The sequence below is a fragment of the Scylla paramamosain genome, chromosome 42 (genome assembly GCF_035594125.1).
Source record: "Scylla paramamosain isolate STU-SP2022 chromosome 42, ASM3559412v1, whole genome shotgun sequence".
NCBI lineage: Eukaryota > Metazoa > Arthropoda > Malacostraca > Decapoda > Portunidae > Scylla > Scylla paramamosain.
In genome coordinates, this window is record NC_087192.1 from 8,132,501 (window position 1) to 8,155,000 (window position 22,500).

General features: G+C 45.5%; 1 protein-coding gene across 9 annotated transcripts in view; it reads right to left on the reverse strand.

Annotated features, from left to right (window-relative positions):
• Positions 1-22,500, reverse strand: part of LOC135093258 (probable G-protein coupled receptor Mth-like 1) — a 98,423-nt gene that overhangs the window by 56,361 nt on the left and 19,562 nt on the right. For 8 of the 9 annotated variants that reach the window (XR_010263272.1, XM_063992330.1, XM_063992334.1 and 5 more), the window contains exon 2: positions 11,281-11,557. The gene's annotated coding sequence lies outside the window, so the exon portion shown is untranslated. Of the gene's footprint in view, positions 1-11,280; positions 11,558-11,664; positions 11,683-22,500 lie in introns of those variants that run through there. The other variant, XM_063992329.1, reaches the window with a different exon arrangement.

Below are 22,500 nucleotides of genomic sequence, written 5' to 3' on the forward strand. Positions count from 1 at the left end.
TCTAGCTACCACTGTGATATCCTTCTTACTTTCATCGTCTTGCCTCTCATCTCCATATTTCATGTTTTTTTTATTTTTTATTCCATGTTCTCACCTTTAACACATCCTTCCTTTCTCTTCCTTTCCCTCTACATAACACTTGTATGTACCCTTGATACGATATCAGAAGTGTAGCAACCTTCAACACTCATATCCACGGTGTTGTACCCATCCTCTCTCTGTCTTAAGTCGTCCGATCTCTTGAAAATCTACCGAACATGACAACTGATAGATTCTTGGCACATCAGAGGACTTAGAACTGCGGGAACACGCTAAGCACAGTGCAGATGAGTCTGGAATGTCACTAGACTACCTCTTCCACTATAATCTGCTGATCCTGCCTCTCCTTGCCTGCCTCTCCTGCTCCTCTTCCCCCTCAATCATCTCTCTGTTAACCCGTCCAGTCTTTCTTCTTTCTTCCCCCGTCCTACCAGTCTTCCTGGCGCGCCGCTGGTCCGCCTCGCCATTCACAGCTACAAATAACGAAGGATGGAAAGCGTCTCTGGTCTCAGGTAACCTCAGCACGTTCCCGCCGCTAATTACCGCGTCGCTTGACAGATCGACTCGCACGTTGACTAGCACCTGCCCTTAAACGTAGACATTATGAAGGCCGCCACACCAGATAGGATGAGATACAATGACAGAACAATAGTAGAGACATCACACACACACACACACACACACACACACACACACATGAGACCGCGTTTTGTACTTATTAATTGCATGATCAACTATTCTGTGGTAATTAAAGGGCAGGTAGATGGTCATCAGAGAGAGAGAGAGAGAGAGAGAGAGAGAGAGAGAGAGAGAGAGAGAGAGAGAGAGAGAGAGAGAGAGAGAGAGATTGATATTGATATTTGTAATTGGTCATTTAGTTTATACATACACATTGAAAATAAATAATAATAATAAAACCAGGTCCAGGAACACGAAGCTTTGATAGGACCATAAGGTTATCCTATGAACGACGTACACAGCAGGTAAAGGAAAAGAGAAACACACAAACCAAAAAAAAACAACAACAAAAACAAGCTTCTTATGATCCTTGAACGAACGAAGACTATGAGAAAACCTGAAACACTATCCGCCGGGGTGACGCAAGTGAGAAATTAGGCAGTGGCGGTAAACAAAGAGGCGCACAGGAGGCCACGAGGCAACGCTAGGCACTGATCGGGCAACAGACACCCAGGCACCACCAGGTCAGGGCCGCGTAGGTAAGATCCTGTACAGGTAAACACGCTGGAAGAGGGAGAGAGCGCGAGCACCACCACCACCACCACCACCACCACCATCACCACCACCACCACCACCACCACCACTAGCCAACAGCAGCTGCACGAACTATCTGACGGAGGCGCTGAAGAAGGCGAGGAGTGTTACGAGGGTCAGAGAGAGAGAGAGAGATAAAGAGAGAGATGAGATGAGGGAAAGGAAGGAACGAGGAGAGACGAGTCAGAAGGAAAAGGAAGAGAGAGGAGGAAGAAAAGATACAGAGATTAAACGAATGCAGTAAAGAAGAGAGGATGGAATAGAATTAAGGGAAGAGAAAAGGCAGAAAAGAATAGATACAGAGAAAATACAAGAGAAAGAAAGAATAGGAAGAAGGATAAGGAATATGAGACAGGTGAAAGAGAGAATGGAAAGAGGAAAAAGAAAAGGGAACACGGAAGAAGAGCAAAAGTAGCAGCAGCAGAGCAGCAGTAGTAGTAGTGGTAGTAATAGTAGTAGTAGAAGTAGAAGGAGGAGGAGGAGGAGGAGGAGGATTACAAAAGGAAAACCAAATAGTAACAGACCTTTAGGCCCTAGCAAGGTTATCTGGAAACTAACTAGCTACGGTAAGGAGGAGGAGGAGGAGGAGGAGGAGGAGGAGGAAGCAAGGAAGTGAAGGTGAAGTTCGCTCCGGAAATAACTTTTGAATGATGACTTTCCTCGGTGGACACAAGGTTGGTGGGCGACCCTCACTTCCTCCCTCCCGCCCCAACACCTCTTCTTTCCATCAGCCACGCCTCTCTCTCTCTCTCTCTCTCTCTCTCTCTCTCTCTCTCTCTCTCTCTCTCTCTCTCTCTCTCTCTCTCTCTCTCTCTGAGGAATAGAGAAAATAAGTTTTTTTTCCATCTCGACTGCCTGAAAAATTGAAAAAAAAACTTATTTATGTAATTTATTTAATAGAAGGACTTGTTATTACCTTTATGTTTAGTGTTCTTATAAAATTCCCTGCTATTATCATTAATTTCATTACATAGTTACCGTTATTACTGCCAGACTCTCTTTACCTTCCCTTCAAACACACACACGTCACTAGGAATCAACAGTAACCTCTCTCTCTCTCTCTCTCTCTCTCTCTCTCTCTCTCTCTCTCTCTCTCTCTCTCTCTCTCTCTCTCTCTCTCTCTCTCTCTCACACACACAACTAAACATTCCTTCCTCAATCAATCATAACCTTTCTCTCTTTACTTCCCTTCAAACATCCATAGATACTAAAGTCACTTCCAGTCAACCGTAATCTCTCTCTCTCTTCCTCTTTACCTTCCCTTCACACACTCACAGCTAATCACGTCAGTTCCAATCAACTCTAACCTGGCCAACCACACTCCCAGCCTCCCAATAAGACCACATGCCGTTCCTCTCTCTAGCAACCGTAACCATTAGGCCAACCACGCCACACCACACCACACCACGCCACATCACGCAGCCTTACTCATCCATGCCTTCTTTCTCAACCCTAACCACTTTGCCACAACACACCACACCACAACCACACCACAACCAGTCTTACTCATCCATCTGCACGTTCTTCTCTATTTTTCCCTCTCTATATCTTTTTTTTTTTTTAATCATTTAATCTCCCTCTTTCTCTGTTTTTTTCTGCTCTCCGTCACGTCAACGTCACACACACACACACACACACACACACACACACACACGACCACATCCGTCAAGGCACCGTCACTGTTACTTTCACGTCATCTCAGAGGCTTGTCATATGTCACCATTAGAGTTATCTTTGTCATCTTTTTTTCTTTCTTTCTTTCTTTATTTATTTATTTATTTATTTATTCCTTATCGATTTTTAGGATTCCACTTCAGAACTAGATCCTTTTGTAAGTCTACTTTATTCTCTCTCTCTCTCTCTCTCTCTCTCTCTCTCTCTCTCTCTCTCTCTCTCTCTCTCTCTCTCTCTCTCTCTCTCTCTCTCTCTCTCTCTCTCTCTCAGCACTCTATCACAGCTACACTCAAAGCCCCTCTCTCCCATTCCCCCCTCTCTCTTCCCCTCATTCACCCAACCTCCCCCACCTCCCCCAGTCTTCCCCCCTCTCTCTTCCCCTCATTCACCCAACCCCCTCCCGATAAGTCCAGTCCCTCCTCCTCCTCCTCCTCCCATTCCTCCATTCACCAAACCCCAAGATTACTTCAGGGACGCTATTGGTGGTTAAATAACGATTACTCTGGCGTAAGTTATCGCCAGCTGCCGTCAATACATCACTGGGTTTTCTCTCCTTGTGTCGCTGTTATTGTTTTTAATGGTGGTGGTGGTGGTGGTGGTGGTGGTGGTGGTGATGGTGGTGGTGGTGGTGGTGGTGGTGGTTGTTCTTCCTCGATCTATTTATATATTTCCTTGTCTTTGATATTGATGTTGTTTTTTGTTTTTTTTTACTTAATTTCACTTTTTTTCATTTTTTCTTTTTTTCTTTTATTACGATTCTTTGCTTGTGTTGTTGTTGTTGTTGTTGTTGATGATGTTGTTGTTGTTGTTGTTGCTCCGTCTTCTTCTCCTTTTTCTTAATACTAGTTTTTATTTCTTTTTTTATTCATTGATCTATTTACATGTTCTTTTGTTCGTTCTTTGTTCTTGTTGATCTCATTGTAAGCAACTGTTCTCCTTTCCTTTTCTTTTTTTTTTATTTTTTCTTTGTCTTTCATCTTCTTTGTTGTCTTTGTTGTCATGAGTCACTGCTAATGAAGAGATATTACCGTCATTACCTTGTCAGTGCTCTGCTTATTAGCGTCTTCATAAAAACCACACACACACACACACACACACACACACACACACACACACACACACACACACACACACACAGATAGATAGATGAACAGTTTATCATCTTATACAAATGAAAATAAAAAACGAAAATCCATCGAAATAAAAAAAAAGGAAACGAAAAACCGCACGCATGAAGATGGAAATAAATAAATAAATAAATAAAAATCCGTCGTATCATCTCTGTGGCCTTTGAAAATATTCCTAATGGAGAAATTCGAAATACGAGTAAGAGATGGTGTACTCCCGCCTTCCTCTCCTCCCGTCCCTCCCCGTTCACAAATCTCCCAGTAATGACTTTATGTTCATGATTCCTCCTTAGTCTTACCTTCCTCCCTCCTCATTCCTCCCTTCTCTCATTGTCTCCTTCCTCCCTTCACCCACCCCCCACGCCCTATGGTGGCCCCCTGCCCCTGGCCACATTCATCACTGCCCTGACAAGTTTCCTTCAAGGCGGCCACTTACCACCTCATCAGCCACTCGCCTACCTTATTTACGAGGCGGGCTCACGGGACCCGCCCCCTGCCCCTCCCATGACCCCCTCTCCTCTATTGCCCCCTGCCCCTCTTCTTTCTCCCCCTCTCCTGCTCTACCTCCCCCTGCCCCTTCCTTGCCTTCCCTTCTCTTCTTCTATCACCCCTACTTCCCTCTTTCCTTCTCTATTACCTCTTGTTTTCTTTCTTTTTCTCCTATTACCCCTTGCCTTCCCTTCCCTTTCTTTATCATCCCTTGCCTTCTTGTTTCTGTCTCCATCTTCTTCCTTCCTCTTCCTTTTTCTCCATCTTCCCCTGCCTCTCATTTTATTATCTCCCTGTCTTCTTCTTCCCCTGCTTACCCCTCGCCTCCTCTCCTCTTCCCTCCCCTGGCGACTCTAAAGATGTATTAAAACCCCAGTAAACATCGCAGGTCCAGAGAGAGGCTGCGGTGTAAAGACCTAACCAACACTTGTACTGAGCGTGACAAGTGTGGTCGTCTGGTGGGCGGCGCTGATTCACGGGGAGGAGTCACCGAGGCTGTCCAGTTGTGGGAGGAAGTAGATTTTCTCGCAATACATGACGTGACATTCTTGGCGGTGATTCAAGCGAGGTCTCCATTCACTACCTGACGCTTGCCTAGGTTTGTGAAATCCATCGCAAGTGTTTTGAGGTTCTTCAGCCCGTGACGCCTGCCGAGGAGTGTGTCTAGGGGAGGTTTGGGGGAGTTTTGAGAGACATACTGGACTAAGGAAGACTGAACATCTGCTGCACGTGACAAGAGGGGAAAGGCGTGGCACTTCTCGGAAATTTGGAGTTTTAAGAGTATTGGGAGGAAGAGGTGGGAAGTGTAGGGAGACTTACAAGATTCAGGAAGAAATACGACATCTGCTGCACATGACAGGAGAGAGGGAAAGATGTGGCACTTCGCGGCACTTTGATAAGATAAGGTGCTACTTGCATTATTCCTTCTTCCTTCCTGTCTTCAGAAAAAACGTAAACTGAAAAAAAATAACCGGTAGATGTATTATATAATTACTGGATTCTGGAATATATGTACAAATCGTATTATTTATGTCAGTTTTTTTTTCCTTTCTCTCTCTCATCTCTTATGTTTTTCTTCCCTTTCCCTCTCCATGTTTTCTCTTTTCTTCTTCTCCGTATTCACCTCCTTCCTCCTTTTATCCCTCTTCCTATTCCTCTCCTATCCCTTTTCCTCTTCCACTCCCTTTTCCTCCTCCATCTCCATTTTCACCCGTATCTCTTCTTTCCCTTCTTTTTTTCTCCTCCCCTCCCACACTCTACCCCTCCGCGTCCCTCAGCCCTGTTCTACTCCCAAACACACACCGCGAGTCAGCAGGGACGCGCCGCAGCCGTGGAGGTGTCGGGCCACACACCTGCAGGCGGGAGGTAATTGCTATATCAGTTTACCTTCGCGGCACAACAAGGCGGAGGCGGCCTCGGCGGGCAGCGGCGGGGCAGTAGCGGTCCCAGCCCTCACGCCGTTCTTTATTCTGCTTTTCTTTATTCCAACACGATTTCTTTTTCTCTTCTTTTCGTCTCACTGGTGACTTGCCTGCTTACCGTTATGTTTCTCTCTCTCTCTCTCTCTCTCTCTCTCTCTCTCTCTCTCTCTCTCTCTCTCTCTCTCTCTCTCTCTCTCTCTCTCTCTCTCTCTCTCTCCTTTCATTCATGTCTGGTCACTCTAGTTTTCCTTTTATTTATCATGTGTTTCTTTTTTTCTTTGTTTTATTGGTCTTCTTTTATTTTTATCTGATAATGTTACTTTCCTTTCCCTCGCATGCGCCTTTCTTCTTTCCTCTCTTTATTTAGTATCTTTGTCTATTTTTTTCCCTCCTTCATCCATTGTTCCTTCCTTCCATGAGTCTTTTTTTTTCACTTTCTCTCCGTATCTCATTCTCTCAATTTCTTCTTTCTTTTATTTATTTATTTTTCTCTTATTCACAATTTTTCTTTTTTTTCATCGTATTTCCTTTATTTGCACATACAACTTTCTAACTCCAACTCTTATTATTTCTCATCCATTTAATTCCTGACCACTTTTCCCCCCTCCTTTTTTTTTCTTGTCTCTTTAGTTGTCAAGTTACTCGCCTCACCTCACTTCACTCGATTATACAACTCTACTACCTTCCTGACGCACACCCACGTCGAGGGGCACGCCGCTATCAACTGACTGCACTGGGCCTTCGTAGAGAGGACTGAGCACTAGTGTCACTCGCCTTCAGGAGCTGGGCGGCCGCGAAGGGAGAAGGACGAGGAGGAGAAGGAGGCTTAAGTTGTCAATGGATACTTAAAAGAAGGTTAGAAGCTGTGAGGGAGTGTGAAATTGGTGTGCCTGAGGATGTGTATGGTACTAGATACTTAAATATACTTACAAAAGGTCAATAGGTGTATGAGGAAGTGTGATAGGAGGGTGTGCTTGAGAGTGTGTGTGTGGGAGTAAGTGGTGAGGAGATAATGAGTGGCTGTGGGGTGAAGTGAGTAGAGGTGAGTAAGAGGGAATGGATGTGAGTGTAGAGGGAGAAGATGAGCGAGTATGAAGATGTAGGATAGAAAGAGGGAAGGTGAGTAAAAAGTGAACTAGGAGGAGATGAGTACAGAACATACACAAAATAAAAGAAGGTATGAAAGAAAGAAAGAAAGAAAGAGGACTGGTAAGGTCAGGCCGAGCAGTTATGTGGAAGGTCGAGGCTAAGGTGACACTAGTAGGCATTTTAGGCTCTGAAGATTTGGGGCTGCGGGCTGTGGAGCGGGGACACACACACACACACACACACACACACACACACACACACACACACACACACACACACACACACACACACACACACCTATTCCCTGGGTCAAGTCCTGCGGGCCAAACTTTCTACAATATCAGCCACATTACGTTTTCCTTCTTTTTATCTTCTTTTTTTTTTTTACTTTCTACTTAAGTTACATAAATCTCAAGACAATTCGCGTGTAGTAAAGAGAGAGAGAGAGAGAGAGAGAGAGAGAGAGAGAGAGAGAGAGAGAGAGAGAGAGAGAGAGAGAGAGAGAGAAATACACAAACACACACACACACACACACACACACACACACACACACACACACACACGTATACACAAGCTTTTCAGTTCCTCCTTCCTCGGGATTAAACAGAAATCACGCAGCGTCTCTCATTGTATCTGTCAGCGCCACTCAGCCCTGACAGCCTCGTTTCTCTGGTGTTTGCTGGCGGCAGGAGAACGCACTCCAGTCTGCTATCAGCCAGTAAAGAGTTTTGTCATGATTACGACCAAGCGAGAGATAGGAAGAGAGGAAAGTACGGTTAGAAAGAGAGAGAGAGAGAGAGAGAGAGAGAGAGAGAGAGAGAGAGAGAGAGAGAGAGAGAGAGAGAGAGAGAGAGAGAGAGAGAAAGCACACTAGTTTCCTTAACACACCGGAAAAGAAAGGAAAAATAACCATGACTTCCTGTGATGTATAAGTCTAATAAACATAATGATCACCACCACCACCACCACAACAACAATGCCCGCAGCACCACCACCACCACCACCACAACCACCATTACCACCATCATCAAACCATTCAGCATGAAAGTACAAGGAGAGACAGGAGGTAAGGCGCGCGCCCTCAGGAGTAATGAGACATACGCGCCACGCCAGCACAGCGAGGCCCGTGGCGGCGGAGGCGTGGCGGCGGCGTGGGTCATCAGTGCGCGGTTAGCTTCATCATGTTCAACTAGAAGTAAGTGTGTATAATCTTGAACTGAGGCCGCTCTCTCTCTCTCTCTCTCTCTCTCTCTCTCTCTCTCTCTCTCTCTCTCTCTCTCTCTCGTAAAAGCGTCATAATTTTCGTGAAACCGAGAGATTTGCTTTTTTTTCTTACGGGGAAAACAAAAAAAAGGAAAAGTTACTATGTAGTATAAGGAAGTGGTGTTAAATTACTCTCTCTCTCTCTCTCTCTCTCTCTCTCTCTCTCTCTCTCTCTCTCTCTCTCTCTCTCTCTCTCTCTCTCTCTCTCTCTCTCTCTCTCTCTCTCTCTCTCTCTCTCTCTCTCTCTCTCTCTCTCTCTCTCTCTCTCACCCCAGGTCGTCACCCTCACCTCCCCTCTCCTCTCCTCACCTCGCACTTGGCACACCACTCTCACACTCTTACATAACCACAGATCACTTCCCTCCCACCCTCCCCCCTGCCCTCCTCTCCCTTACTCTCACCTCACCTTACCCTCCCTTACGTTCCTCTTCCCATCTCCTCTCACCTCACCTCACCTCACCTCACACCCCCTTCCCTTACCTTACCGTCCCTTCACCGCGCCTTTTGCCCCTCGCCAACACCCGCGATAAAGGTTCAAGATAAACAGAATCCCTCAGAGGCACACCGGACTCACCCGGACTCTGACAGCAATAAATTTTAGTGGCCATTTGTCTCTGCTCGCCGACTCACCAAGAAGTGGCCGCTAGGGTGTAAATTTGCACTTATTAGCCTCGACACTGACCGGCCGCCTTATATGGGGCGCAGAGGTGTGAGAGTCGAGACGAGCGTTGATGGAAGGGTCCGGCCAGGTTGGGTTAGAAAAACGGGGAGTGAAAGACGGTTTTGGTGATAGACAAGTATACACCAATAGGAGAGAGAGAGAGAGAGAGAGAGAGAGAGAGAGAGAGAGAGAGAGAGAGAGAGAGAGAGAGAGAGAGAGAGAGAGAGAGAGAGAGAGAAAGGAGACGAGAGATGCAGAATGAGACAAGAGAGGAGATAAGTAAAAATGGAAAGAGGCAATAAATTAGGGAAGGACGACAATTGTAACAGATGTAGAAAAGAGGGGATAGATAAGAAATACGAAGCACAGGAGGTGTAGAGGCTGCTTATATAGTTATCCTACATTAACCACTAGCGGACAGCACAGAGGCGAGCGCAGTAGAAGGCGAAGACGTGATATAAGAATAGAAAAGAAGCAATAGACGAAGGAAGGAAGACAAGTGTGATAGATGTAAAAGAGAAACAATAGATAACGAAAACAAAGCACAAGAGATGTACAAAAGGGAGAATAGAGAGGAAGGAACAAGTTAGTTATACAGAAAGGCAACAGTGGAAGAGAAGGCGAGAGATATGAAGAAAAGAGACGCACAATTATAGGAATTTAAGAAAGAGGGAGACAGAAGGGAGATGTGAGGTACAATTAGAAAAGAGGGAACAGAAGGAGAAGAAGAGAGAGGGATAAAAATTAGGGTATATGGATAAAAGCAACAAAGAGAAAAAGAATTGAGAGACGTTAGATAATGAAGAATAGGAATAAACGAGGAGGGAAGAGAGAAAGAGATAATAAGGGAGAAAGAAAGGAGAATAAATGAATGAACAGGAATAAATAAATTAAAAAAAAGAAAACGATATTAAGACAACGACTGTAAAGAAAGATAGGAGAAGGAGAGCAAAATAAAAGAAAGGAAAAGATAGAAAGACAAGAATAAGAGAATAATATATGGAAGAAGACATGAAGGAAAGACAGAAACAAAAAAATGATAAAAATAAAACAGGAAGAAAAACAAAAGACGATAAAAAAACGGAAGAAAGAAAACAAAGAGAGATTAATCAGAGAAGGAAAGACACATGAAGATAAAACAAGTAAAAAAAACGACAAAGGAAACAGGAAACAAAAGAAATAAGGAATAAATGATAAAGAAGAGAAAGAAGACTCGAAGGAAAGTAACATCATATAAGGAAGGTTGTGGCGGGAGGAGGAGGAGGAAGAAGAAGAAGAAGAAGAGGAGGAGGAGGACGATGGGGAACAGAAGAAGGGTAAGTGAGAAGAGGGTGACGGCGTGGTGATGCCGGTGACTACTGTGAGGAGAAGAGACCTGGTGTAATGAATCTTGCAGGAGGAGGAGGAGGAGGAGGAGGAGGAGAAAAAACGAAGAAAAGGAGAAAGAAAAAAAGTGGAAGGAGGAGAAAAAGGATGAAAAAGGGTGAAGAAAAAGGACAATAAAAAATACAAAAAAGAAGAGGTGGGGGAAGAGAAATGAGAAGGAGAAAGAAGAACAACATTAAAGAAGAAGAAGAAGGAAAAAAAAAAGAAAAGGAACTAACGAAGCATGATTGGACTGTGGAGGAAGGCAGAGAAACAGAGATGGCATGATGGCACCTCTCTCTCTCTCTCTCTCTCTCTCTCTCTCTCTCTCTCTCTCTCTCTCTCTCTCTCTCTCTCTCTCTGGATATCTTACTTCACTCACACTTTTTTTTTTCACTCCCTCTTGCTTTCTATTGTTCTCGCTCTCGTTTTCAATTTCTATCTCCTAAATATAGTCACGTTCTCACTTTCGCTCTTGTGTTTGTTTCTCTTTCTCCGCCTCGTACTTGTTTTTTGTTCTCGCTCTCACGTCCGCGAGGCACAGACGCCCCCACACACTGCGCAGAAATGTCCTACCGCTCAAATACAGTCATTAGATGCTAACGAGCCTCACAACTTTCACAGGCTTCCCGATGTACACACACACACACACACACACACACACACACACACACACACACACACAGATCGTCCATCAAGCCTTCAGGTTATAATAAGGTTAACAAGCATACATTCCTTCCCACCCTTCCGTCCCTCCCTCCCTTCAACCCTCAAACCTCCATTTCCTCCACTGCACGACCTTATAATTACCGGAGGTCTAATTAAACAAGCTCACTTACCTTCTAATTATCGGACATCTAATTAAACAAGCTTACTTACCTTGGGTGGCGGCGCGGGAAGGAGTAGCGGGCATCACCAGCATCACCAGCAGAATAGGAAGTGACGGGCACCACCAGGCTCGCCCGCCTCTCACGGGGCGCTGCGACCCTTCACTGCGTGCCTGGGGAGTCATGGTCTTCACCGGCAGGAGTGCTTCACCTCCGGCGGGCGAGTCTCGAGGGAGGGAGGCGGCGTGGGGAAGGCGGCATGGACAGGCTGCGGTGGAGGTGAGCCAGGCGTCCCTCAGGAATGCGTGTGCCTGCCTCTCATGACCCTCCTGCAGAATAGATACAATAGGCATTTGTTAGCTTGGCTTTCTCCCTTTCACTTCGGCGGCGTCGCGGATCGTGGACATTCTTTAAAGCAAGGAACTATTTATGTTACCATCAGACCCGTAATCGCGCACTGAGCTGCCCGCCCGCCCGTAAGTCACTCCCACCAACACCTGACCGACGCTGCTTTCCTCCCACAAAACAAAGGCGGAATCTGGGGCCAGGTGGCGTGGGCGTCCCGGAGAGAGATGAGTCATGACAGGTTTGTTTTTGGCATGACATCTGTTGGCACTTGTAATGGGGCGTGACAGAGAGAAGCAGCTACGGGACTCGCGGAGGAGAAACCTAGCTAGCGTGACTGTGGCGGGGAGAGCAGGACAGGTGGTGATCACAGTGGGCGGTAAATTAGTGCTAATGGCAGGCTAAAGGAGAGAAAGCAAAGGTTGGGGGTCAGCTGCGGGCACAGGTCAGCGTGTGGGCAGCAGGGCACGGCAGGAAGAGAGTTGGTAGGGAGGTGGGGAGGTGGGGAAGAGGGGACGGCGGGGATGGGGATCGGGTTGCGTGAGGGCGAGGACACGGTGGGGAGACAAGGAGGGAGGAGGTGGGGAGGCAAGGAGGGAGGAGGTGGGGAGGTAAGGAGAGAGGAGGTGGGGAGACAAGGAGGGAGGAGGTGGGGAGGCAAGGAGGGAGGAGGAAAGATGCAGGAACACCAAACCCACGTGTTCTCAGAGCTGTGGTGAGTGTCGAGTCAGTGTGGGCGACGCATTTCCTCTGTGTGTGTGTGTGTGTGTGTGTGTGTGTGTGTGTGTGTGTGTGTTCATTTTTTTCTCTATTACATGTTTACTTTCTTTCCTTCCTTTATTTTTGCGTTTCTTTTTCTTTCTTCCTTCTACATTTTCACTTTCTTCCTCTTCTTTCCTCTTTTCTGTGTGTGTGTGTGTGTGTGTGTGTGTGTGTGTGTGTGTGTGTGTGTGTGTGTGTGTGTGTGTGGTGACTGAAGGCTCTGTGTAAAGGAAGAGATGCGATGTTGCGTCAAGAGGACACCACAACTCAACGCAACACAGAACCACCACAAGCACAACAAGCAAACAGCTGCCTGACGTCACTTGATTTCCTTCCTGGTAAACACATGTGACCCAAACGATCCCGAGGAAATCAAATGAAGGCTGAAGCTGCGTCTTGGATGAGAGAAGGCTGAGAAGGGGAAGGCTCAAGAGAGGAAGGCTGAAGGAAAAGATGAAGAAAGAAAGGCTACCGGAGAAAGGAAATAAGGCTGAGAAAGGGAAGGCTGAAGATGGGAAAGGCTGAAGGAAAAGATGAGTAAAGAAAGGCTACTGGGGAGAGGAGAGGAGACTGAGAAGGGGAAGGAAAGGCTAGACGAAAAAGACTGGGAGAGAAAGGCTAACGGAGAGAGAGAGAGAGAGAGAGAGAGAGAGAGAGAGAGAGAGAGAGAGAGAGAGAGAGAGAGAGAGAGAGAGAGAGAGAGAGAGAGAGAGAGATTGAGGAGACTGAAGGAGAGGAAGAAAAGAGAAATATTTGTCTGAGGGACTGAGAAAGAAACACAACATTTTGGGTTCAATTCATTCAGACATTTTAATTTTATTTACCTATCTATCTTATTTATTTATTTTGCGTTCACGTCCCAACAAGCAATAAGGGTGTTCTGTCTATCATATAACTCACGGAGCTGACTCGTAAATCCTTATTAACTTCGTAGGAGTCCACAGCACCTCCTGCATATGTTTAGTGGCGACACCATGAGAAGATAAGCAAGTAGGACCGTGGGGAGTGGGGAACCTCAGCCGCCAAACACGGGGAGGGGAAACATGACATTACTTATTGCCGCTAGCGAAAAGAACGAGCCCGATTCCCACGGTGGTGATGGTGGTGGTATAGTAGTAGTAGTAGTAGTAGTAGTAGTAGTAGTAGTAGTAGTAGTAGTAGTAATAGTAGTAGTAGTAGAGCAGTCAATAATGGTTAACACGCCGAGGACCGTACTAAAAAAATAATTAAATAAATAAATCTCTTACTCTATAAACACTTCTATGACACTATTACCTCATATCCGACTCTTAACACACACACACACACACACACACACACACACACACACACACACTTGACCGCCCCCTCATAGCCAGCTCCTCTGACGCCACACGCGCTATCAACGTCCCACACCATTACAGGAAACATGATATCATTAAGCATCAGATACTTAAATCCTGCGGCGGCCACATCCAGGGTGGCGGGCGGCGGGGGCGGGGCGAAAGCGGAACTTCTCCCTCCCCACCCCAAGGACAGTAATACACTAAAGCTGTATTCTGAAACCATTTACCCTCTCATCCCGACAACTTTCTAAGGCCACAGAGATAATTAGGCGGGTTCTCAAGAGTGTTCCTCCTGTTAATAATGTAGAAATCTTGTTAATCTGTCACTGCAACCGTAAAAACATCCTTAAAAACCCATGTCACTTCAACTTTTGAATGTAGTGGAGATGCCATGCAGAAGTGCTTCAGAATACGGTCCTACGGTGAGGGAAAATCATTTATCTCTCTACAATTACACTAGAAAAAGATACGGCAAAAACAAGCAGTAATTTTGCGATGTGACGTTGTGTGAAGTGAAGGAGTGAGTGAATAGGGGGACGAGGAGGAGGAGGAGGAGGGTGGTCTGTGTTGAGCATCAGACATAACGAAGATTTCCCGCTCCCCTTTTCCTCCCCTCCCTCACCCTTCTCCTTCTCCTCCTCCTCCTCCTCCTCCTCCTCCTCCTCCTTCTACTCCACTCCTTTCTCCTTCCCCTCACTCCGCACACTTGTCTCGCGGCGTCCCCTTCTTGTCAACCGACGCCTCCCCCTTCCTCCTCCTTCTCCTCCTCCTCCTCCTCCCCCTTCTCCTTTGCGTCTCCTGTTCCACCACATTAATGCCTCCTCTGGTCTCCATCGCATCTCCTCAGAGCGGGTGGCAATGGAAAGATGGTGTTCAGGGGTCGTGTTGTAAGTGTGTGAGCGAGGCAGGGTGTTTTTGTGGGCGTGTTTACTCTCCCTTATAGCTCCTCGCGGCCTGTGCTTCGCGGGATAGTAATAGCAGAGGGTGTCAGTGGTGTGGCTGCTAAGAGCTGGCAACACTCACTTACTGATGACTTCTGCAGCAGTAAAGGTATAGCAAAGCAGCCCACGTCTTGTTCCTCTCCCTTCTCATACTTCTCCTGCTGCTGCTGCTCGACCTTCTTCTTCTTCTCCTCCTCCTCCTTCCTCGTCTTCTTCTTCTTCTTCTTTTTCTTCTTCAGCACAACACAGCTTTGCATCCTTACTATGTCACTGCCACCTGTACCCTTCCTCCTCCTCCTCCTTCTCCTCCTCCTCCTCCTCCTCCTCCTCCTCCTCCTCCTCCTCCCATCGTCTGCACCTCCTCCTTCTCCACCGCTTCCCCTCCCTCCGCCATCAGTGCCGTGACACCAATACCATCTGTCCGTCTCTCTCTCTCTCTCTCTCTCTCTCTCTCTCTCTCTCTCTCTCTCTCTCTCTCTCTCTCTCTCTCTCTCTCTCTCTCTCTCTCTCACTATAATCTCAGACTCACTATAATTCCATTAACACTCAAATCTCCTCCCTTCTCCCGCCTCCCCTCCTCCACCCTCTTGCCAAGCACACACACACACACACACACACACACACACACACACACACACACACACACGCGCACGACCACCACCATCACTCCCACCACCCTCACCACCACCACCACCACCACTACCACCACCATCACCACCTGGGTCATCTCCAAACGCTTCACCTTGCCCATAATGCTATCACCACACCACCACCACCACCACCACCACCACATCAACAACAACAACAGTACAAGGCAAGGCGGGGCTAGGCAAGGGGAAGGTGGGGTAAAGGGAGGGACTAGGAGGCGTGTCCCTGCACATGGAGGAGGCGGAGGAGGAGGAGGAGGAGGAGGAGTAGCGAGAAGGACAAGGATAACGAGGAGATAGGAAAATGATAACGACAAGACAAAGAGGAAAAAAAAAGGAGGTGACGGTACAGCAAGGAAAGGAGGAGGAGGAGGAGGAAGAGGAGGAGGGAAGAAGGAGAAAGAGGAATAAGAAGAGGAGACTTAGCGGTATAACTTTGTCCCTGACCTGACCTGCTTGAGAGAGAGAGAGAGAGAGAGAGAGAGAGAGAGAGAGAGAGAGAGAGAGAGAGAGAGAGAGAGAGAGAGAGAGAGAGAGAGAGAGAGAGAGAGAGAGAGAGAGAGAGAGAGAGAGAGAGAGAGAGAGAGAGAGAGAGAGAGAGAGAGAGAATATAATGAACCCGTGCGTAACCAAGCTCAACCTCCTCCTCCTCCTCCTCCTCCTCCTCCTCTCACTACCTCCCCCACCCCAGAAAAAAACTCAAATAAACAATCTTACCAAATGCACGTCTCCCCCACACTCCCCTGCCTCCCCCTGACCCCTTAGCCTCGTTGCCTGCCTTGCCACTCATCCCCATCCTCTTCCTCACCCTCATACTGTCCAACTTTTTAGCGCAAGATCTCTACAAGTATTTCATCTTTTTATTTTTTTTATTTTCTCAGTTTAAACGTTTACATTTTCTTGTTCCTGGTTCCCCGCCTTGTTGTTCATCCTCATCCTTATACTGTCCGATCTTTTTAACGCAAGAGTTACATAAGAATTTCATCTCTTGTTGCCTCAGTTTCAGTAGTAATATTTTCTCTTCCTTGCTTCTCTTCCTGCTACTCGTTTTCATTGTTTCATTTTTTTTTTTTTTAATGAATGATCTAGATATGGATTTCATCTTTTATTTTCTCAGTTCCTCCAATAATTGTTTTCTTTTACCTGTTTAATCTTTCTTAATTTTCTTCTTCCCCCTCTCCTCTTCCTCCTGTCTCCTTCCTCTTTCTCCTTTTTCCTCGCCTCCTTCTCCTCTTCCAGTCCAATGCTTTCAATGCAACAGTTAAACATTTATTTCATTCACTTATTCCTCCAAGCTCTGCATTATTAGTCTCTTCTCCTTTCTTTCCTCCCTCCGTGTCTTTCTCTTTCTCCTCGATCACCAATCTACCTTTACGATACAAAACCTATTTTAACATTTCAATTCCTTTGTCCTTTTAAAATTTACAACAATAGTTCACTGAGCAAGTATTTCCTTCCCAACATGACGAGAGAGAGAGAGAGAGAGAGAGAGAGAGAGAGAGAGAGGGAGAGAGAGGGAAAGAACCTGCATACGTATGTAAACTCACTTATTATTTCTTATGAAGGAACAGGAGGAAGTAAAAGGAGGAAGGAAAAAAAATTATGTAGCTTTCACAATTAATAAGCATATTTTTCTCTTTTACAATCTTTGCCATGTCTCCTACGTCAGGAAAAAAATTGTCTGTGCTTGTTTAGAGATAAAAAAAGTAACACGGGTATGCTGACTAACTAGCATAGAATAATACAGCTTATCCACGCCGAGAAGAACAAAAGGAGGAGGAAATCTATTAGAAGTGACAGGCAAGTGAATGTTCAAGCAAGAAAGGAAGAGATAAGGGGATTAGCATAGATTACGAGAACTACACAGTTACGACGAGAGAGAGAGAGAGAGAGAGAGAGAGAGAGAGAGAGAGAGAGAGAGAGAGAGAGAGAGAGAGAGAGAGAGAGAGAGAGAGTATACACCTTCACAAAAAAGTAACAAAGAAAACAAACGACAAACAATTATTGAAACACTTAACGCTCTCTGTGAATTATTAGAAACATGTTGTTGTGGTAGTAGTAGTAGTAGTAGTAGTAGTAGTACAGTAAAATCCCTCTCATCCGGCATTCGAGTATCCGGCAGCTTCAAGTATCCGGCACATTTTTCCCCGAGCCTTAAATTCAATAACAAATCAATGTGTACTCATAAAATCGATTAAAAATCCCCCGCGAGGCATACTTTGTCCCCTCGGCACCAGAGCGCACTGCTTCGCGCCACCCGCGGCCCACTGCACTGTGTTTACTCAGTGACTCAGTCCCGCGTGTGCACTGTTTAAAGCCTGACGCCTTCATCATGCCTAAAGTTGTAGAAAAGAGGAAGCGTGTTGTGCTTACACTTAAGCAGCTGATCAGATCAGCTGCTGATTAAGATCAGCTGATCTTTGTTATGGTAAGATGCGTGAGTGTAGGGTGGTGATTGTGGACATAATTTCACTTCTATTCAAGTATCCGGCAATATTCAAGTATCCGGCATGTCGGCGGTCCCGTTGATGCCGGATAAGAGGGATTTTACTGTAGTAGTAGTAGTAGTAGTAGTAGTAGTAGTAGTAGTAGTAGTAGTAGTTGTTGTTGTTGTTGTTGTTGTTGTTGTTGTTGTTGTTGTTGTTGTTGTTGTTGTTGTTGTTGTTGTTGTTGTTGTCGTTGTCGTTGTTGTTGTTGTTGTTGTTGTTGTAATAGTAGTAGTAGTAGTAGTAGTAGTAGTAGTAGTAGTAAGAGTTGTTGTTTTCTTGTTATAACAGAAGACAAACAAAGAAAGGAGACAAACAGTTATTTAATAATGATGTGACAAAATACCTTATACATACACTAACAAAACAAAAACAAACACACAAAACACCACGCCTACAAAAAACATTTCCATCTCATCCTTACCTTCTACATTCCACATTCATTTCACACACACACACACACACACACACACACACACACACACACACACCTGGACATCCAACACAAACACCGCCTCTCACTTCCTATACTTCAAAACACCAATCATACCCAAACACCTTTAACCACCACCAATACACCCATTTAAAAGTCCACCTACAGGTATTTAAACACACGCAAACTCACCTACGCACACCCAAGTCCCTTTAAACACTCCCTACACAGAATCCCTTTAAGCACACCTACACAAATCAATCTCTGTATAACAAGAAGAAAAACCCCAATGCACATTTTCTAATACCGTCAAGAATCGTATCTAACAAGCTTGTAAACTATCAAGGGACAATATTACAAACAGTTAACAGGTTCTCTAATAATGCGAAGCCTTCTCCTCTTTCCTCCGCCTGTCTTGGCCACCTGCAGGGCTTGACACAGACGCCCAGCCACTCTTTCTTTCATATCAATTCAAAGGAGAAGGAAAAGAAATGTGTTGGAGGTTCACGAGGCAAGGGAGGAAAAATTTTGTTAGTGTTTTCTTGGTTCATTTTGAGTTTGGTGTATATGGAGTGTTGGGAAGAGAGAGAGAGAGAGAGAGAGAGAGAGAGAGAGAGAGAGAGAGAGAGAGTCGTGGTGATGATTTAAACAGGCGTGCTCTCCTCCAACGGCTTGTGTACTAACAGCATAACTTGTATTCTCTCTCTCTCTCTCTCTCTCTCTCTCTCTCTCTCTCTCTCTCTCTGTCTCTCTCTCTCTCTCTCTTGCAACCCCACATTTATTTATTTTCTAATATTTACTTTCTTTTACATGGTGTGTGTGTGTGTGTGTGTGTGTGTGTGTGTGTGTGTGTGTGTGTGTGTGTGTGTGTGTACGTACATGCTTATTTTTGGTCATGGACAATGCTTACACACATGTTAATAATCCGTGTGTGTGTGTGTGTGTGTGTGTGTGTGTGTGTGTGTGTGTGTGTGTGTGTGTGTGTGTGTGTGTGTGTGTGTGTGTGTGTGTGTGTGTGTGTGTGTGTGTGTGTGTGTGTGTGTGTTTATTTGGTCTTCGCCGAGTCCTCGTCGTAAATTTATCTACACAACACACAGAGACGTTTATGAGTGTGACCAGGCGCGAGGGGGAGGGAGGGAGTGAGGGGAAGAGGAGGAGGCGCGAGGTGGGGAGAGAGGAGGAGGCGCGAGGTGGGGACAGGAGGACCGAGGCGGGGAGAGTGGGAGACGAGAGATGGGTGGAGGAGGGGGAGTTGAAAAAGAAAACGAGGGATGAGAGTTGAGAGACGAGAGAGGGAGAGAGAGAGACAGACAGAAGGGAGAAGAGGAGGACGAGGAGAGACTGACAGAGACAGAAAGAAGGAGAAAGGAAAGGAAAGGATGTAGGAAGAGAGGAGAACGAATGGAAATGCAAAGAGAAAGACAGAAAAGGAGAGAGAGAAGATAGAAAGGAAAGGATATAGAAGAAGAGAATAATGGAATGCACAAAGAGAAAGAGAAACGAAAGGAAGGGATGATGGAGACATACAAAGAAAGACAGAAAGAGAGAGAGAAAGGAAAGGAAAGGACACAGAGGGAAAGAAGACAAGAAGGAAAAGTTTTGAAGGGAAAAAAGAAGAGGATAAGAGAAACAGTGAGTTGAAGGGACGAGGAAGAAAGATTGAAGAAGAAAAAGAAAGAAAAGAAGGGAGGAATTTAAGAAAGAAGAACAGGAAAAAGAAAAGATGAGCTGAGATAGAAAGAGAAAAAATGAGAGACGATAAGAGAAAACAGAGAGAAAAAGATGATGAGGAGGAGGAGAAAGGAGGAGGAAGAGGAGGAATGAAAAAAAATGTACGATAAAGTTCTGAGAAGGAGGAAAATGGAAAAATGAACAGTAGAGAGAAAAGAAAATAAATAAAAATAAAGGAAAGAATGTGCTGAGCAGGGAAGAAAATGCAAGGAAAGAATGACTAAGGCAACAACCAAACACGGCAGAAGGTGACGCAAGAAAGGAAGCGAGAGGAGGAAAAAAACGGAAGGGGGAAAAAAAAAATCCTTTGTTGTTGTTTGGCTGAGAAAAGAAGAAAAAAACTTGCTAAAATACTTGAGGAAACAAATGAAAAGTGTGAAATGGGGAAAGGAAGAAGACGAAGAAGAAGAAAAAGAAAAAGAAGAAGAAGAAAAAGAAAAGGAAGAAGAAAAAAAGAAAAGGAAGAAGAAGAAGAAGAAACATAAAAACTCAGAATATGAGGAAGATCCCGAAGAGAAAAAGGAGGAGGAGGAGGAGAAGGAGGAGGACAAGAGGAGCAGAAGGTGGAAAATAACAAACAAAACATCACATATACAAAAGAAATAGAAAAACACAAAAGGAAAGAAAGAAAGAAGAGGGGAAGACAGGAATATTAATTAGCTGTGCATGGCGTGTTGAGAAAATGGCCATGATCTCTACACCTTCCCCTCACCCCCCTCGCTCACCCTCTCCCTCACTGCCCCCCCCCCCTCCGTCATGAGCCAGGCGCCCTCACCCCTCACCCTCACCCAATCACACTTCATCACCCTCCTAGCTCACTCGAAAGCACTTCTCTTCTTCTCTTTCTTTCTCTCTCTCTCTCTCTCCCTACCAGTAAACTCTCTCCCTTCACTCTCAACGTATCATCTTCCTTTCCTTCCTCTTCTTTCAGCACTTTCCTCTCATATCCTCCCTCTTCCTCCTCCCTCACATACTTCTCTCACATCTCTCAATGAGTATTCTTCCTTATTCCTTCCTTCTACCTTATCTCCCTCCCTCCCTTCTTCACTATTCTTCCTTCTCTCGAAATCTCCCTCAAGCAATCCTCTTCCTTTTTTTTTTACTTTTCCTGCTGCCACGTCAAGCTTTCTACTCTTCCTTTCCTTCCTGCCACTACTGTCCTCTCTCTCTCTCTCTCTCTCTCTCTCTCTCTCTCTCTCTCTCTCTCTCTCTCTCTCTCTCTCTCTCTCTCTCTCTCTCTCTCTCTCTCTCTCTCTCTCTAATTCTTCCTTCCCATCGTACCTTTGCCTTCCTTCACTTCCTCACTTCCTCTCTCCTTTTGCCACAATCATCCTTTCACTCCTCACTCTTCTCTTCTTTTCTTCATTCCCCATTCCTTTTCCCACTCACTCGCTTCTTCTACCTTCCCCTTCTTCCCTTCTTCTCCCTGTTCTTTACTGTTCCTATCCCTCCCTTTTCCCTTCACATCCTCCTTATGACTTCCCTTCCTTCTCTCCTGTCTTTCACATTCCCTTCTTTCTTTTCTGAGTGTCCTCTCACGCCTCGCCGCGCCCTTCACCTCCCCCTCAATCAGCAGTCGCAAAAACCACTACTCGTGTATGGCATTACCCGCGCCTCTGCTTGACTTAAGAAACAACACCTGACATTTGAGCATTTCACGCGAGCCTCAGGTAAACACGAAGACAAGAAAGACGACACTGGGAGGATGAAATGGGGAGGCTGAGATGAAGAGGATGAGAGGGAGAAAGTGGGTTGGGGAGGCTGAGATGAGAATGATGAGATGAAGGAAGAAAGGATGATTTGAAAGATGAGATATGAAGGAAGGGATGGATGAGTTGAAGAGGATGAGATGAGAGGGATGGAATGAAGGAAGGAAGAGTTTTTTGAAAGATGAGACGAAGAAAGGAAAGATAACACGAAGGATGAGGCGAGGGAAGAATGAGACGAAGAGGGTGTGATGAAAAGGATGAGGTGAAGAAGAAAAGAAGGAAGGAGAGAAGGAAGAAGGAAAGAAATAGGGAATAAAAGAAAGATGTGATGATTACTTTACAAATATATTTCTTTATATTTCCCCGGATTTTTTTCTCTCTTTTTACTCAGTTTTTTTTTTTTTTTCTTATAAGAGATAAATATATTTTGTCTTTCATATTCGACCTTGCGTATTTTCCCTGTTTTCATGGTTGTGTGTGTGTGTGTGTGTGTGTGTGTGTGTGTGTGTGTGTGTGTGTGTGTGTGTGAGACAATACATGCGCCTTTTCTTTTTTTTTTCTTTTTTGTCATTTTCAAGGCTAGAGTGTTTCTGTGTGACAGAGTTGTTGTTGTTATGATGGTGGTGGTGGTGGTGGTGATAGCCGTGTTGGTGGTGGTGATGGTGGTGATACTTGTGGTAGTGGTGGTGGTGGTGGTGCTGGTGGTCGTGGTGGTGGTGGAAAGTTATGACAACAACACACGACCGGTCAAGGATAAACACACACACACACACACACACACACACACACACACACACAAGGCCGCCCCCCCCTTCAGGCCTATAATTTCGAAGGTAACATATTTCCAGTCGAAGGTTATTGTTATTATCATTGTTATTGTTGCTGTTATTTGT